Raw genomic sequence first — 14,570 nt, 5'->3', positions numbered from 1 at the left:
GAGGAAGATGTGGGGGAAGGAGGAAGGAGGGAAAATATTGAGGAACAAGAAAGAAAGGGAAGCCAGAGTGGTTATAGTTGATGCCAACACGGCATCCCAGGGTTATGGACAAAATGCAGGGACAGGAGCACTGAGCTTTTTCATTTCAGATAAGGATAGAAGATGCAGCCTTAGACCTTATGAGGTGCAGGATTGCTGGGGTGAATTCTCCTAGATGAAGAGAGCTGGAGCCTGGAAGGGGACTAGAGTAGAAGGTCCGTGCCAACCATCCATCCTGGGGCAGCAGCAAGAAAGTTAGACGAAAGGCATTTCTGAGAAATCCCCAAGCTTGGGCCACAGACAGGTGTGTGCAGCCTGAATTCATATTAGCATGTGGAAGGACCACATGCTGACAAATTACCATGAAGATTGGCCCAGACTGGTGAGAGCCCAGAGCCCTGGAGAAACAAATAATCAACTGGATTGCAGCACACACAGGTATAAATGGGAACTATGAAAAAGAAGATATAGGAGAGAATGAGAAGGTCTAATAGGAGTTCCTGCAGGTTAAAATAGAATAAGCCACACGATTATGGACAATATAAAGATAGAGTTTTCCAGAATGAGAGGCAAATATCAATACCTGAAGAAACTCATTGAGGTTAAAGAAAAGAACAACCACTCCTAGATGTACTGTAGTGAAACTACAGAACACCAAAGACAGAATCTTAAAAACAACCAGAGAGCTTGCTTATAAAAGAAGTTAGACTGGCAGCAGACTTGTTACCAACCACAACAGATGCTCAAGACAAAAGGAATAATAACCTAAAAATGCAAAGTCAACTTGGAATTCTGTTCCCATCTAAACATTCATTCAAAGATGAGGACTGGGGCTTCCCTGGTGGCACAGTGGTTAAGAATCCGCCTGCCGATGCAGGGGACATGGGTTCGAGCCCTGGTCTGGGAAGATCCCATGTGCTGCGGAGCAACTAAGCCCGTGCACCGCAACTACTGAGCCCACGTGCCACGACTACTGAAGCCCACCTGCCACAACTACTGAAGCCTGTGCGCCTAGAGCCCATGCTCCGCAATTAAGAGAAGCCACTGCAGTGAGAAGCCCGCGCACCACAACAAAGAGTAGCCCCCCGCTTGCCTCAACTAGAGAAAGCCCGCGGGCAGCAATGAAGACCCAATGCGGCCATAAATAAATAAATAAATAAAAAGATGACCAAAATAACAATATTTTCTAATAAAGATCAGAGCAGAAATTAATGAGATGGAGAATAGAAAAATAATACAGAAAATCAACAAAACCAAAAGTTGGTTCCTTAGATTAACAGAATTGGCAAGCCTTTAGCTGGACTGGCCAGGGGAAAAAAAAAAGAGAGGACTACTAACCTTACAGAAATTAAAAGGATTATAAAGGAATACTATGAACAATTAAATGCCAACAAATTAGGTGTCTTAGATGAAATGAACAAATTCCTATAGATAACTTGCTACTGAACCAAGTGTTATTTTTCCCAGTTATCTTTTTTTGCCCACTGAAACCCTCGGATGATAACAGAAATGACGAATGTGGCGTCTAAAGACGTTTTCTTTTGTCTGACAGAGTGTGGGGTCTAGTCCTCTGACATGATTTTGGGTGAACTAGAACCTTCACATTCCGTCTGATCCTCTTGAATTCGTTAAGACATGCCAAAACAGAGAAAACTCATTTTTCCCCTTAAAGTGTCTTAGAAACCTCGCCATTGGTTTCTCTCTTCAGTCTCTCTAGAGCTCGCCTGATAGCTGGGGGGTGGAAGGGGGATCTTTGCCCCACCCTGCTGATCCAGTTGTCTACCTTGTCAACACACCACAGAGCGGGCTTTGATTTCAAGTCCCCAGTCCCACTTTGTACACTGTCTGGACCAGGGTCTCACTTCCCTGGCTTCTTTCTCAAGGCTGTTCCACTAACTTCGGTTACAAGAAATCTGTCTGCATATCTTTTGAAAAGGCAGGCGGCTGTGGCATCTTGTCAGAAGAGAAATAGCAGTCATGAAAATGTCAGATTTTTATGTTTACTTCCTTAAATATTGCCCAACATCAAACTTTTAGTGAGCTGACCTGTTCAGTCATCCAGCTAATATTTTATTGAGCATCTGTTATGTGCAAGATGTTATGTTAGGGGATGCAGGTATATACAGAAATCTTTGGTAAGCAAGACAGATTAAGGTCCAATAAAGAGGTTAGAGATGGAAATGAAATAATTTTTAAGGGGAAAAGCAAGTACATAAACCATATAAAATGTTTTAATTCTGTGAATCATGATCCAATGAAATCAATTTAGTGGGTTTGCTGTCACTTTTTAAAAATTGAAACAATATAAAATATAAGAACGTTGACTATACTAAGGAAGTTTTGTAAGATTTTTGTTCGCTATGTTGTTATTTGTACTGGAGATGCAGTGTAAAATATTTTTTACTGTTGGTTACAGTAAAAAGAGTTTGAAAAGGTAGGTCGAATATGCTTCAGGACAATCAAGAATCTTTCTGAAGGGAGGTGGCTTTGAAGAGTTAGAATTTTAACAAGTGGAAATGGGGAAATAAGAGGAAAAAGGGCTATATTAGGTAGAGAGAAAGATAGAATTGGGGCTCCAAACCTGGCACTAGGCAGGAAAGACTGCGGGACAAGGCAGGACTTTGGGTATCCCTAAAGAATTTTGTGTGGGGGTGGTTATGGAGAGTTAAGACCTTTTGATTTTTAGCTGTGTTAATAATTAATTGAATTCCCTAATGGATTACTGATAGCTTATCAGCTCTGGTGGACTTTGGCAGCTCTACCCCTTCCTGGTTGCAAACAAGTGAGAATGCTGTGATAGGGCCTGTGGTGGGGTGTCTTGTCCTGCCTCCCCTCCCATTTCTCTGAAGGTACCTTCCCCCCTGTTTGTAGTATTGACACATTGCCTGGAAGAGCCTTTGGGATTGCTTTTAGACCTCAGTTTTTTAAGAAGAGTTTAACACCTCTTTGTAATATGTATTTATGGGCTTCAAACTTTTCAGAGCTCCGTGTGTTAGAAGCATGCTTGTTTTACTTAATCAATGGGTGAGTTTCTCATTCCTTTTCCAGAACTTCAAGAAAAGGAATGCATGGTATAGACTGGTCCATTTCTGACAGCCCATTGGATTTGGGGTTGAGAGTCCCAAATGAATGACATAATGTCTGAAAAATACTCGAGTTTAACCAAGAAAGACAAATATAAAGGGTTATTACAAAGATGAAGGGGCTCTGAGGGAGATTCTGCAAGAGATACAATTACTTTGAAATCTCTTGGAAAATGAGAGGAATATCACCCCACCTCTTACTCAATTGGAGCACTGTAATTGCAGGGTGAAGGTAATTAAATTTTAGAAAAACCCACGGCCCAGCTAGTCTCTTCAAGAGTGGCATAGACAGTCTGGCCTGCTCTGGCTTTGCTTCAGTGCTTTCTCTCTTTTTCCCTCTCCACCTTCCTCCTAAGGAGGAACAGGCTGCCACCGAGGCCTGGATTCTTCCTGCCACCCACTCCAGGGATTGTCTGCTTTCCTTTCATCACAAGCACTGCCATCATGGGCCTTCCTTTCCCCAGGACTTGCAGAGTGGGATGTGGTCCCCCTTCCCTGTGCAAATACAGAGGCACTTAGTGTCGGCTGAGCACCAGTCATTGAGCTGGAACAGGGACTTGGGTACTAACAGGCTACAATTCTGCTTAGAAAGCCCTTCCTTTGGGTCCCATAGACCGAGGTGGCAGCTGGCTTAGCTGCAGAGGAAACAATCATGACGTCCAGCAGAACAGAACAATGGGAATTTAATGGGTGGCTTATTTTCTCAAGAAATTTGCATTTCCGAGGCTTGATATCCATCTCAATAGAACTACTCCACATCAGAAAAGACTCCTAAGACACTCCTCACACAAAAATTAACATTTCTCCCAGCTTTCGGTTAAGCAATATGTGGTGCGACATCCAATTCGAAAGTGAGTATAATATGGCTTATTTAGAACTTGAACAGGAATTTTTTGTTCTTTCGTCTGGTGGGAAAATGCAGAAAAAAACATTATCTATGGGTACGTCCCCTCCCAGGGAGTATTTCAGAATCGAGCTTTTTACATTAATCAGAAGTGTTCAGATGTATATATATATATATATATATATATATATATATATATACACACACACACACATACATATTAGATGGGTAGCAGTGTTACTCCGAGGAGATGGAGGCCGGGTTGTGAGAACTTCCCACGTAAGGAGGGAAAGGTCTTAATGGGAGGTTTCCAGCGGAAGGAGGAGCCTGTGGGATGGAATTCGCGGCAGGGTTACGAGATGAAGCTAGGCTCTCGGCGGGCTAGGCGCAGAAGTGCGCTGGCTCGCCCCGCAAGCCTGGGCAAGCCAAGCGCTGGTCGGGTCTAGCGGGCGGCTGGCAGTCAGCTCACACACGTAGCCCTACAGCCAGCCAGGGCCCCACGTGGCAGGCCCTGGGGAGAGTGGGGTGGGGCGGGGGCGGGGCGGGGCGAGAGCGGGGGCGGGCCCGGCCGTGACGCGCAGGGTATATAGCGGGGCATGCGCGCCGCGCGGGGGAAGGACGCAGGCCTGGGGGAGAGGGCAGGCGGGCTCCCTGCGCGGGCGCGCCGACCTAGCTGCGCTGGTGCTGCTGCTGCTGCTGCTGCTGCTTCGGGCCGCCCGAGGGCCTGGTTTGTGAGGGTGCGCCGGGCCAGGTGGCGTCCGCCCAGCTTCAGGTGAGGTGGGGAGGGCGTGCGGGAGGGGCGGCTCCGTGCCCCGGGGATAGGGCATCGCGCGCGGGAGCAGTGCGCCTCCGGGGCTCGGGGTCACCGGGTGGGGGTGGGGGCACGGCTGCGCAGAGGGCCCCGAGGCCGGCAGCGGTTTCGGGAGTCGCTCCGGCGCACCCGCATGCGGACCGGGACGCTGGATGGAGGCGACACCTGGCTACCTGGCCGCGGTGCCACGACGAGGGTTACTTGGTGGCGAGGCAAGAGAAGGCGCAGCCACGGTCCCTTTGGCTGAAGAGCGCGGGATGTGGGAGCCGGAGCAGGATGTCGATAGCCGCACTAAAAGACTGAGAGGTTTCCTGGAGCCCATAAACTCGGGCTCAGAAAAATCAGAGTAGATGGGCAAATCTGGTGGGCAGCGCACGGGGGGGCTCTGATGGTGCACTGGTGTCTGGACTTTGCTTTTCAGGAACTGAGTCCCTCACCCCACCCTGGCCAGACCGCCTCCCAGCTGGAGATAAATAACCCGTATCTTCCGGCCGGCCCGGAGCAGGAGCTGGAGGATGGCAAAGGAGGGACTAACTAAACTCCGACCTGGCTTATCCCGTGGGCATGGCCTTTTAGCTATTTTTGGTCCCCACCGACCGGGTTAGGTGGTCTGGCTCAGGCTGCCCTCTTTTGGTGGGTTGGGGCAATGGGAAAAAATACCATCCAAGCAATTTACAGTGTGATCCTGGGGTCCAATTGAGTCAAGAAATTTTCCGCAGCTCTGGCTTGTGGCTTCAGTTTTGAGGATCTAGAGTCTGCTAGGGCCTGGGTGTCCATGAGTATGTGAGCATGATTTGGAGAGTGGCTGAGGGCTCTCCTGGGGGCCTAAGAAAGGGTGGGGGGAGGAGCAGCTTTGACCTGACCCTTCCTCCTGGAGCTTCCCTGGGCTTGCTTTTGTCTGGAGTCACTCTTTCCTAAGAACCCCAGGCCAGTTAGGTCGGCTGCTGGGAAGTGGTGGTGGTAATGTGGTGGGTACTGGCCTGGCTTCCTGGCCTCTGTCCCAACTCTGCTCCTAACTTGCCCTGTGTCTGGAAGAAGGAGTCAGATTAGATCTGTGGTCTCTTACCCATAGCATCTACGATTAATCCTTAACTCTTAAAACAAGAGACATAAAAACTGAGAGAAACTTAATGAAGCAAGAGAAAGAATGTCGAGAATCATAACTTTTAGCACCTGAAATTGAAAACTGCATATTCCATTTCCTGTTGGAGGCTCAGAGATGAGTTTTTCATAAATTGTGTGATAGCCACTATATAGACTAGTGGTGCTCCTCCTGGGTTGCAGGTATGACTAGAGAGCACCAAACAGAATGATTGGCCTTGTCATTTAGGCAAGAAGACTACGTTGAGGTACCAGGGCCCCGTGGCTCTCAGTATTTCATCACTTCAGTATGTAAATATACAGTGCCTGGTCTGTGCTTGGCTCTGCACTTGGCCACTGGAGAGTGCAAAGAGGGGATGGGGCCTGGCTCCTGGAGACACTTGTTGGGGGGGAGAAAGAACATCCATACATGAAGAATAAGGTAGCAGCACAATAAGAGCAGCACTGTTGTGTTTGGTCAAGTTCAGAGAAGACAGCACTCTACTAGAGATGGTATAAGGTGACAGGAGAATTCCAGGCTTTTGAGCCAGGTAAATCTGTTCACATCCTGGCCCCATCACTCTCCAGCAGGAGACATTTCTTTTTTTTTTTTTGGCGGTACGCGGGCCTTTCACTGCTTTGGCCTCCCGTTGCGGAGCACAGGCTCCGGACGCGCAGGCTCAGCGGCCATGGCTCATGGGCCCAGCCGCTCCGCGGCATGTGGGATCTTCCCGGACCGGGGCACGAACCCGTGTCCCCTGCGTCGGCAGGCAGACTGTCAACCACTGTGCCACCAGGGAAGCCCCCAGGAGACATTTCTTAACTTCTGTAGACCTGTCCTCACTGCTGTGCATCATGTTGTGGTTGTGCCTGGAGCATAGTAGAGGTTTGTGATCATCTACATCATCATTATCATCATCTTCTCTGGGATGGAGTGGATTATTTAGGGGTCCCAGGAGCTGATAGGTAGGTTGGGTTGTAGGAATGGTATGAGCCCAGACGTAGGGTTGATTCATCACCTCCTTGGGAACATGGACGCAATTTCCATGCCTTTCCGGATAGACTTCTTTTCAGTGGCCTGCTAGGGATTGTTCCACATATTCACTGTCCCACAAAGACTTTTTTTCAACCTTTGGTTTTGGGAGCTACTTTGATTCTTTCAGGTAACGGAGATACTCAGTTTCCGGGCTGATAATAGGCGGGTAGGACTTAACACTGCGTGTGTATCTGCGCGCATGCGCACGCACAGTAACTAATCAGTCATTGGACTGGTTCGGTTTTCAAACCCCTTACACCATCTTCTTCTCTTCCTTACCTGTTCACACCTCACTCAATTCCAGGAGGACCATCAATCCATGTCCAATATTTACAGGATCTTGCGATCTAAGTGGCAGTGCCATATGTCTGGAAATCGGGATCTCCTCCAGAATAATTCAGCCTTTTCGTACTTGATGCCTGCAGAAAATAACGCTTAAGCGTTTTGCAGAACCACCCATGATAGGATATTGAACTGGAGGGACTTCGGGAATCTTCGAGTCTAGGCCCTTTGTTTTACAACTAAAGAAACTGGATCTAGAGAGGTTAACTGGTGTTTGCAAGTCACATTGTTTGCTAGTGGCCAAGAGGCTTGATTGAGAGGACCAAAGAAAGGTGCAGTTTTTATTCCTAAGTGTGATGATAAAATTGCTGATAATCCTAGAGTTTTTTTTTTTTTCTTTCTTTCTTTTTTTTGCGGTACGCGGGCCTCTCACTGTTGTGGTCTCTCCTGTTGCGGAGCACAGGCTCCGGATGCGCAGGCTCAGCGGCCATGGCTCACGGGCCCAGCCGCTCTGCGGCATGTGGGATGTGGGATCTTCCCGGACCAGGGCACGAACCCGTGTCCCCTGCATTGGCAGGCGGACTCTCAACCATTGCGCCACCAGGGAAGCCCCTCTAGACTTTTCCTTGAAAACATGAAGAAAAAGGAGCCAGTTGTCCCTGTGCTTATTTGGGAAGTTCTCTGCTTGTGTGGATAGAAATTTCTTCTGGAGGAGTCTTCTCCCCTCTCTTCCTGACTCCCTGGAGACCTAGGAGGGTGGGGAGAGGCTGAAGAAGGGTCATGGTGATGGGGCCCCAGGCAGGACTCTTGATGTCTACAATGGGACTTTGCTGACCTCGAGGCTGGCGGGCTGGCAGAATGCCTGCAGATAAGGAGTCCAGAGTCTACCGCCAGCCAGGGGCCTCTTGCCCTCCTGGGGGAAAGAAGGGTAACCTCACCACAAGGTCTCCGAGGCCCAGCTGCCTTGTTCTCACCCTTATTTTGGCCATCGAGGCTCCCAGGGGGGACCCCTTCTTGGGCCCCGAGTGAGATCCAGAGGCAGAGCCCCCTGTGGGAGGGAAGGTGGCCACAGAATCAGCCTGGAGAGAGCGCTTGGCATGCCCCTATGTGGGAAACCAGATTCCCTGCCTCAGATCTGACTGCATCATCGGACCTCCTAACCTTCCTCCAGCCTCAGGCCCAGGAGAGTCCTGGGGTTTGGTGGAATGAGAATGTGACTGTCCTGAATTTATTACCATTGGGTCCCTAGAGGCTCTTACTCAGTGCACTCAGAATTAGTAATTAATAAAATATGTCAGGGGCTTCCCTGGTGGCGCAGTGGTTGGGAGTCCGCCTGCCGATGCAGGGGACACAGGTTCGTGCCCCGGTCCGCGAGGATCCCACATGCTGCGGGGCGGCTGGGCCCGTGAGCCATGGCCGCTGAGCCTGCGCATCCGGAGCCTGTGCTCCGCAACGGGAGAGGCCACAACAGTGAGAGGCCCGCGTGCCGAAAAAAAAAAAAAAAGCTAAACGTTGGGAATTTTTTTTTTTAAATCCATGTTTTAAACAATTCCTTTTTCCTTAAAAACGTGCATGCATTTTTTTCTTCCAGTTTTTTCTTCCAGTTTTATTGAGATATAACTGACATACAGCACTGTGTAAGTTTAAGGTGTACAGCATAATGGTTTGATTTATATACAGTTATGAAATGAGTACCAGAATAAATGAACATACATCATCTCATAGAGATAAAAGATTAAAGAAATAGAAAAGAAATTTATTTCCTTGTGATGAGAACTCGTAAGATTTAACTCTCAACTTTCATATATAACCTACAGCAGTGTTAATTATATTTACCGTGTTGTACATTACTTCCCTAGTACTTATTTTTCTTATAACTGGAAGTTTGTACCTTTTGGCTGCCTTCATCCAGTTCCCCCATCCCCAATGTGCATATATCTTTATTTGCCAAAGCTTGATTTAGGGCTAAGCCTTTTTCTTTGGGTCTCTAGGTCCCCTAATTAAACTTGCAAATTGTTTGTATATAAAAATCACACCTGTGATTTTTTTCTTTCTTTTCTTTTATTAAATTTTTTTCACCGTATGTCAATTATATCTCAATAAAACTGGAAGAAAAAAATTTTTAATGGAAAAAAATTTTTTCACTAGGCTATATATTCACATAGTTCAAAGATCAGGAGGATAAAAAAGTTGAAAAAGCAACTACACACCCCCCCTCACCCCATACAGTGAAGAGTCTCACCTCTGCCCACCCCACCCCATTTTTACAATGCTATAAGGTAACATTTTAGGCATTGTTTAGCACCTTGCTTTTTTCACCTAGCAACTATTCTCGATCTTTCCCCATCGGCACAGAAGTACTTTTATTATTCTTTTACTATAGCTGCATATTATTCCAGAATAGGAAAGCAAAAGTAATTTTTAAACCAACATATGTTGCCTCCCTCTTTCCCCCAACTTGGGTTGTTTCCAGTGTTTTGTCATTACGTACAGTGCTACAGTGAATAACGTTACAAATGGCATTTCCTATGTGTATGACTACAGAAATTCTCAGAAGTGAGACTGCTGGGTGACAGCATATATACATCTGTTAATTAGTCTCCATTAAAAAATAATAATACGGCTTCCCTGGTGGCGCAGTGGTTGGGAGTCCGCCTGCCGATGCAGGGGACACGGGTTCCTGCCCCGGTCCGGGAAGATCCCACATGTCGCGGAGCGGCTGGGCCCGTGAGCCATGGCCACTGAGCCTGCGTGTCCGGAGCACTCCGCGACGGGAGAGGTCACAACAGTGAGAGGCCCGTACTGCAAAAAACAAACAAACATAATAATAATAATAGAGCAAGAATTTAAGACATTTGCAAACCAGTCCATGTGCAGAATCCTACTTTTTTAATGCACACACCTAATTTAATCTTTTTTTTTCCATTTGTAACACATCTTTCTAGATAAGCAGTTCTCAAACTTTCTGATCCTAGGATTCCTTAATATTGTCTTTCATTTATTGGCTATATCTGTTATTTACCATGTTAAAAATTAAAACATATAAAAAGTCGTTTATTCATTCACTATTTTAAATGAATAAAATAAAGGTCATTACATGTTAACATAAAACTCATATTTTTATGAAAAATAACTTTCCAAAATAAAAGTCGAGGAAAAAGTGGCATTATTTTTACATTTTTGTGCATCTTCAGGATTTCAAAATAATGATTTATTAGATAATAATGAGATAACAGGTTAAAATAGGTATAGCATACATTTGCTGGTAAATACTCGGTGGACAAACCGAGTTAATCTCTGAAAACAAACTGAGTTAATCTCTGAGAACACACACATTCATACCCTAAACTTCTACCTTAGAAATTTTCAGAAAACTTAAGACTGCATAGGCACACATTCATCACACTTCATGTAGCCTCAAAAATGAGCGTGAAGAAGCTTTTAACATCTTAATTTTGTAATAAAACTAGTTTTTACCTTGCAGACCTGAAACAGTCTCAGTGACCCTAGGTGTCAACTAAGACCACAGTTTCAGAATTGCTCTTCTAGATCACTTAGTTTCATTTTTGTAGAAATCAAAACTTTTTCTCCGTTTATATTTCAGTTACTATTTAATTAGAATCATAAAAACAAACAACTGGCATAAAGAAGTTTGGGAATGGACTTCCCTGGTGGTGCAGTGGTTAAGAATCTGCCTGCCAATGCAGGGGACACGGGTTTGATCCCTGGTCCGGGAAGATCCCACATGCCGCGAAGCAGCTAAGCCCCCGTGCACCACAACTACTGAGCCTGCGCCCTAGAGCCCACAAGCCATAACTACTGAAGCCTGTGTGCCTAGAGCCTGAGCTCTGCAACAAGAGAAGCCACCACAATGAGAAGCCTGCCCACTGCAACGAAGAGTAGCACCCGCCGCAACTAGAGAAAGACCGCGTGCAGCAACGAAGGCCCAACACAACCAAAAATAAATAAAATTTATTTAAAAAAAGAAAAAAGAAGGAGTTTGGGAAGAGACACAACAGACTCTTGGTCAATGAATCCTGGACTGGTGACAGCAGAGGGGGCCTCTTTGCTGCAGGGATGGGCCCAGCCAGCAGAGCTCAGCTAAGAGAGCTCCCGCTCCATGAAGACAGGCAAACACTGTCTCTGTTCCAAAGAGGCTTGTAAAATATGTGTGGGGATGAGCTGAGTACATATGGAAACTTAACATGCTATCTGTGGCATTCGTTAAGCTCCATTGAGTGGAACAGACAAGAGATACTTAAAGAGGCAGGTAGAAGGCAAGGCGATGGGGGGCAGGAGTGGTCTGGGAAGGCTTCCTAGAGGTGGAATTGAGCTAAGTTTTGAAAGCTAAGAGGAGAGGGAGGGCTCCTGGCCTGGAGAGTTGTGTGGATAATGGCACTGAGATGTATATTCCTGGGGCAGGGGTGGTCACCCTAGGTCAGGGTGGCTGATAGAGGAAAGAGCAAGTGACGTGGCTAGAAATTTAGCTTGGATCCAGTTATTTTGAAGGGCTCTGGGGTCTAAGGTACCAATATTCTCTAAGTCTTAGCTGTTTCTCTATCAAAGACTTGCTGCTCGTTTCAGCAATGGTGTCTTGGGGTCTAGCCTGCTCTTATCCAGAGCAACTCCAGTGGCCCCAAATCTACATCCTTGGCACCAGTCCACTTACTCCATGCAACCTCCTGCCACTGATATCGAGAGTAATGCATACTTACTGACAAGTATAAAGAAGTATGGGAGAAGTCTAATCCTGTGGCCCTGAGGCAACCTCTGTTAATCTGCTCAATCATTTCCTTTCATTTTAAACCTTTTTTTAAAAACTAATTTTAGACTTAAAAGTTGCAAAGAATATAGCAGGTTTCCTTTATATCCCTCACTCCATAGTATAATTATCAAGAACAGGAAATCAACATTGGTACAAAACTTTAAACTACAGGCCTTACTTAAATTTTACCAATATTTTCGCTGATATCTTTCTTCTGTCCCAGGATCCAGTCTGCCATCCCATGTTGCATTTAGTTGTTATTTCTCTTTAGTCACCTTCAATCTGTAACCATTCCTCTTTCTTCCTTAGAATAAGGTCATGCATTTTTAGCAAGAATATCACAAAAATGATGTTGCATCCTTTTAAGAGCATCGTATCAAGGCATTCATGATGTTGATGTCTCATTACTAGTGATGTTTTCCTGGATCACTTGGTTAAATCGGGGTCTGCTGGACTTCCACACTGGAAAAGTTACTCTCATGTTGAATCCTTCTCTGGTTCAAATCCCTTTCGCCAGGAGGAGCCTATCACCTGATTAGTTCTGACCCATACAGGATCATTTCTCTAACTTAAGGTCAACTAATTTGGTCAGCTGATACCAGCAAAATCCCTTTTGGAAGATAATGTAACCTAATAACAGGAATGATATCTCATTTTCAGGTCCTGCCCATACACAAAGGCAAGGGTCATTGGGGGCCATCTTGGAATTTTGCCAACCATAGCAAGAGCGTCTCAGATAAAAGTTATCGAGCCTTAATTCCATCATCAAAGTATTAGTTTCCTAAGGCCACCCTAACAAATGACCCCACTCTGTGGCTTAAAACAACAGAAATTTATTAGATCTGGAGGTCAGAAGGTCGAAATCAAGGGGTCAACAAGGCCACATTCACTCTGAAGGCTCTAGGGGGAATCCTTCCTTGCCTCTTCCAGCTTCTGGTGGCTCCAAGTGTTCCTTGGCTTGTGGCCGCATCACTCCCATCTCTCCCTCTGTCTTCACATGGTCTTCTCCTCTGTGTGTCTCTGTGTCCAAATCTCCCTCTCCTTTATCTTATACACATAGTCATCATTGGATTTAGGGACTACCCTAAATCCAAGATGACTTCATCTCTGAGATCCTTAAATCATTATATCTGCAAAGACCATAATTTTCAATAAGGTTCCATTCTGAGGTTTTGGGTAGACCTGGTTTTGTGGGGGTATTATTCAACCCACTACGCTCAGGATGGGGGGAACTGTGCTTTGTAAACTGTGGTTCACAGAGCCGCAAAAGAGAAGGGAGATTTGTTTTTCAACCAGAGTCAGAGAGCAGGCCTGGTTGTTCAGGAGGCAAGGGCCCAGCCTCAGGCTGCCTTCTCCCCTCGTGTTGACACAGATCTGAGAGCCAGGTGAGTATAAATGATTGAGGACTCTGGCTTCAGAGTCCCTACATGCTAGACACTTTGCAATGGCAACAGTTCATCTCTGTGCAAGGAGTTTTCACTGAGTGTTAATCTCCCTGTAGGGAGGGCAGGGCAGAGATTGTAGTACCCATTTGGCAGAGAGGGGGAACTGACTTCAAAGAGTTTCTGTAAATCAGAGTGTTGGAGCTAGTCTGTGTCTAGTCCAGCAGTCCTGACTAGACTGAAATGTCAGACCAGAGCACCAGACAAGAGCCAGGTTGATCTGTCAGAACTGCGCATACAGATACCTGGATCTCACCCAGGAAGCTCTGATTCAGGAGAACTGAGGTGAGGCCCTGCTCACTGGGGCAGCCAGGTTGGGGCACCAGGAACACATGAAGTCCAGCCCATGGCAGATTAGGACTGGAATCCACCTCCAGACTTTAAGTGAAGATCTTTAAAAAGGGGAGAGAAAAGGCTTCCACTTGGTCATCATTAAGCCTTTCCTGGGCTTCCCTGGCGGCACAGTGGTTAAGAATCCACCTGCCAATGGAGGGGACACGGGTTCGAGCTCTGGTCCGGGAAGATCCCACATGCCGCAGAGCAACTAAGCCCATGCGCCACAGCTACTGAGCCTGCACTCTAGAGCCCGTGCTCCGCAACAAGAGAAGCCACCACAATGAGAAGCCCGCGCACTGCAACGAAGAGTGGCCCCCGCTCTCTGCAACTAGAGAAAGCACGTGTGCAGCAATGAAGACCCAATGCAGCCAAAAATAAATTTAAAATAAAAAAGCCTTCCCCATTTCCTAATTGAACTCTAAAATGAACTTTCTTCTTTTTTTTTTTTTTGGCTGCCCTGCCCAACTTGCAGGATCTCAGTTCCCCCAACCAGGTATTGAACCCTATAGCCACAGCAGTGAAAGCATGCCAAATCCTAACCACTAGAGCACCAGGAAACTCCCTTAACCTTCTTCTTAAAGTAATGTGAGTTCATTGTAGAAACTGCAGACTAATAAAAAGATAACAGAAGTTACCATTAAACTCACCACCAAGAAATAACAGTTTGTTATATATTTTTAATTTTTTCTATGAATGCATACATTTTAAGGAAAACTGGTCTGCTGTACATAGTTTTGTAGACTTTTTTTTTTCACTTAACATGTGACCATCTTTTCCATGTCATTCCCCCAAATACTTTTTTTTTTTAATAGCTCTTTATTGGAGTATAATTGCTTCACAGTACCGTGTTAG

At 46.1% G+C, this 14,570-nt stretch overlaps 1 protein-coding gene across 3 annotated transcripts in view; it reads left to right on the top strand.

Annotated features, from left to right (window-relative positions):
• The first annotated feature begins 4,563 nt into the window (after window positions 1-4,563).
• SLC39A14 (solute carrier family 39 member 14) overlaps window positions 4,564-14,570 on the top strand; it is a 47,843-nt gene continuing 37,836 nt past the window's right edge. For all 3 annotated transcript variants that reach the window (XM_049711702.1, XM_004270645.3, XM_033429696.2), the window contains exon 1: window positions 4,564-4,738. The gene's annotated coding sequence lies outside the window, so the exon portion shown is untranslated. The remainder of the gene's footprint in view (window positions 4,739-14,570) is intronic.

Source organism: Orcinus orca, chromosome 6 (assembly GCF_937001465.1).
Source record: "Orcinus orca chromosome 6, mOrcOrc1.1, whole genome shotgun sequence".
Classification (NCBI taxonomy): Eukaryota; Metazoa; Chordata; class Mammalia; order Artiodactyla; family Delphinidae; genus Orcinus; species Orcinus orca.
The sequence above is the reverse complement of the archived record's forward strand: the minus strand, read 5'-3'. Positions and strand labels throughout refer to the sequence as shown.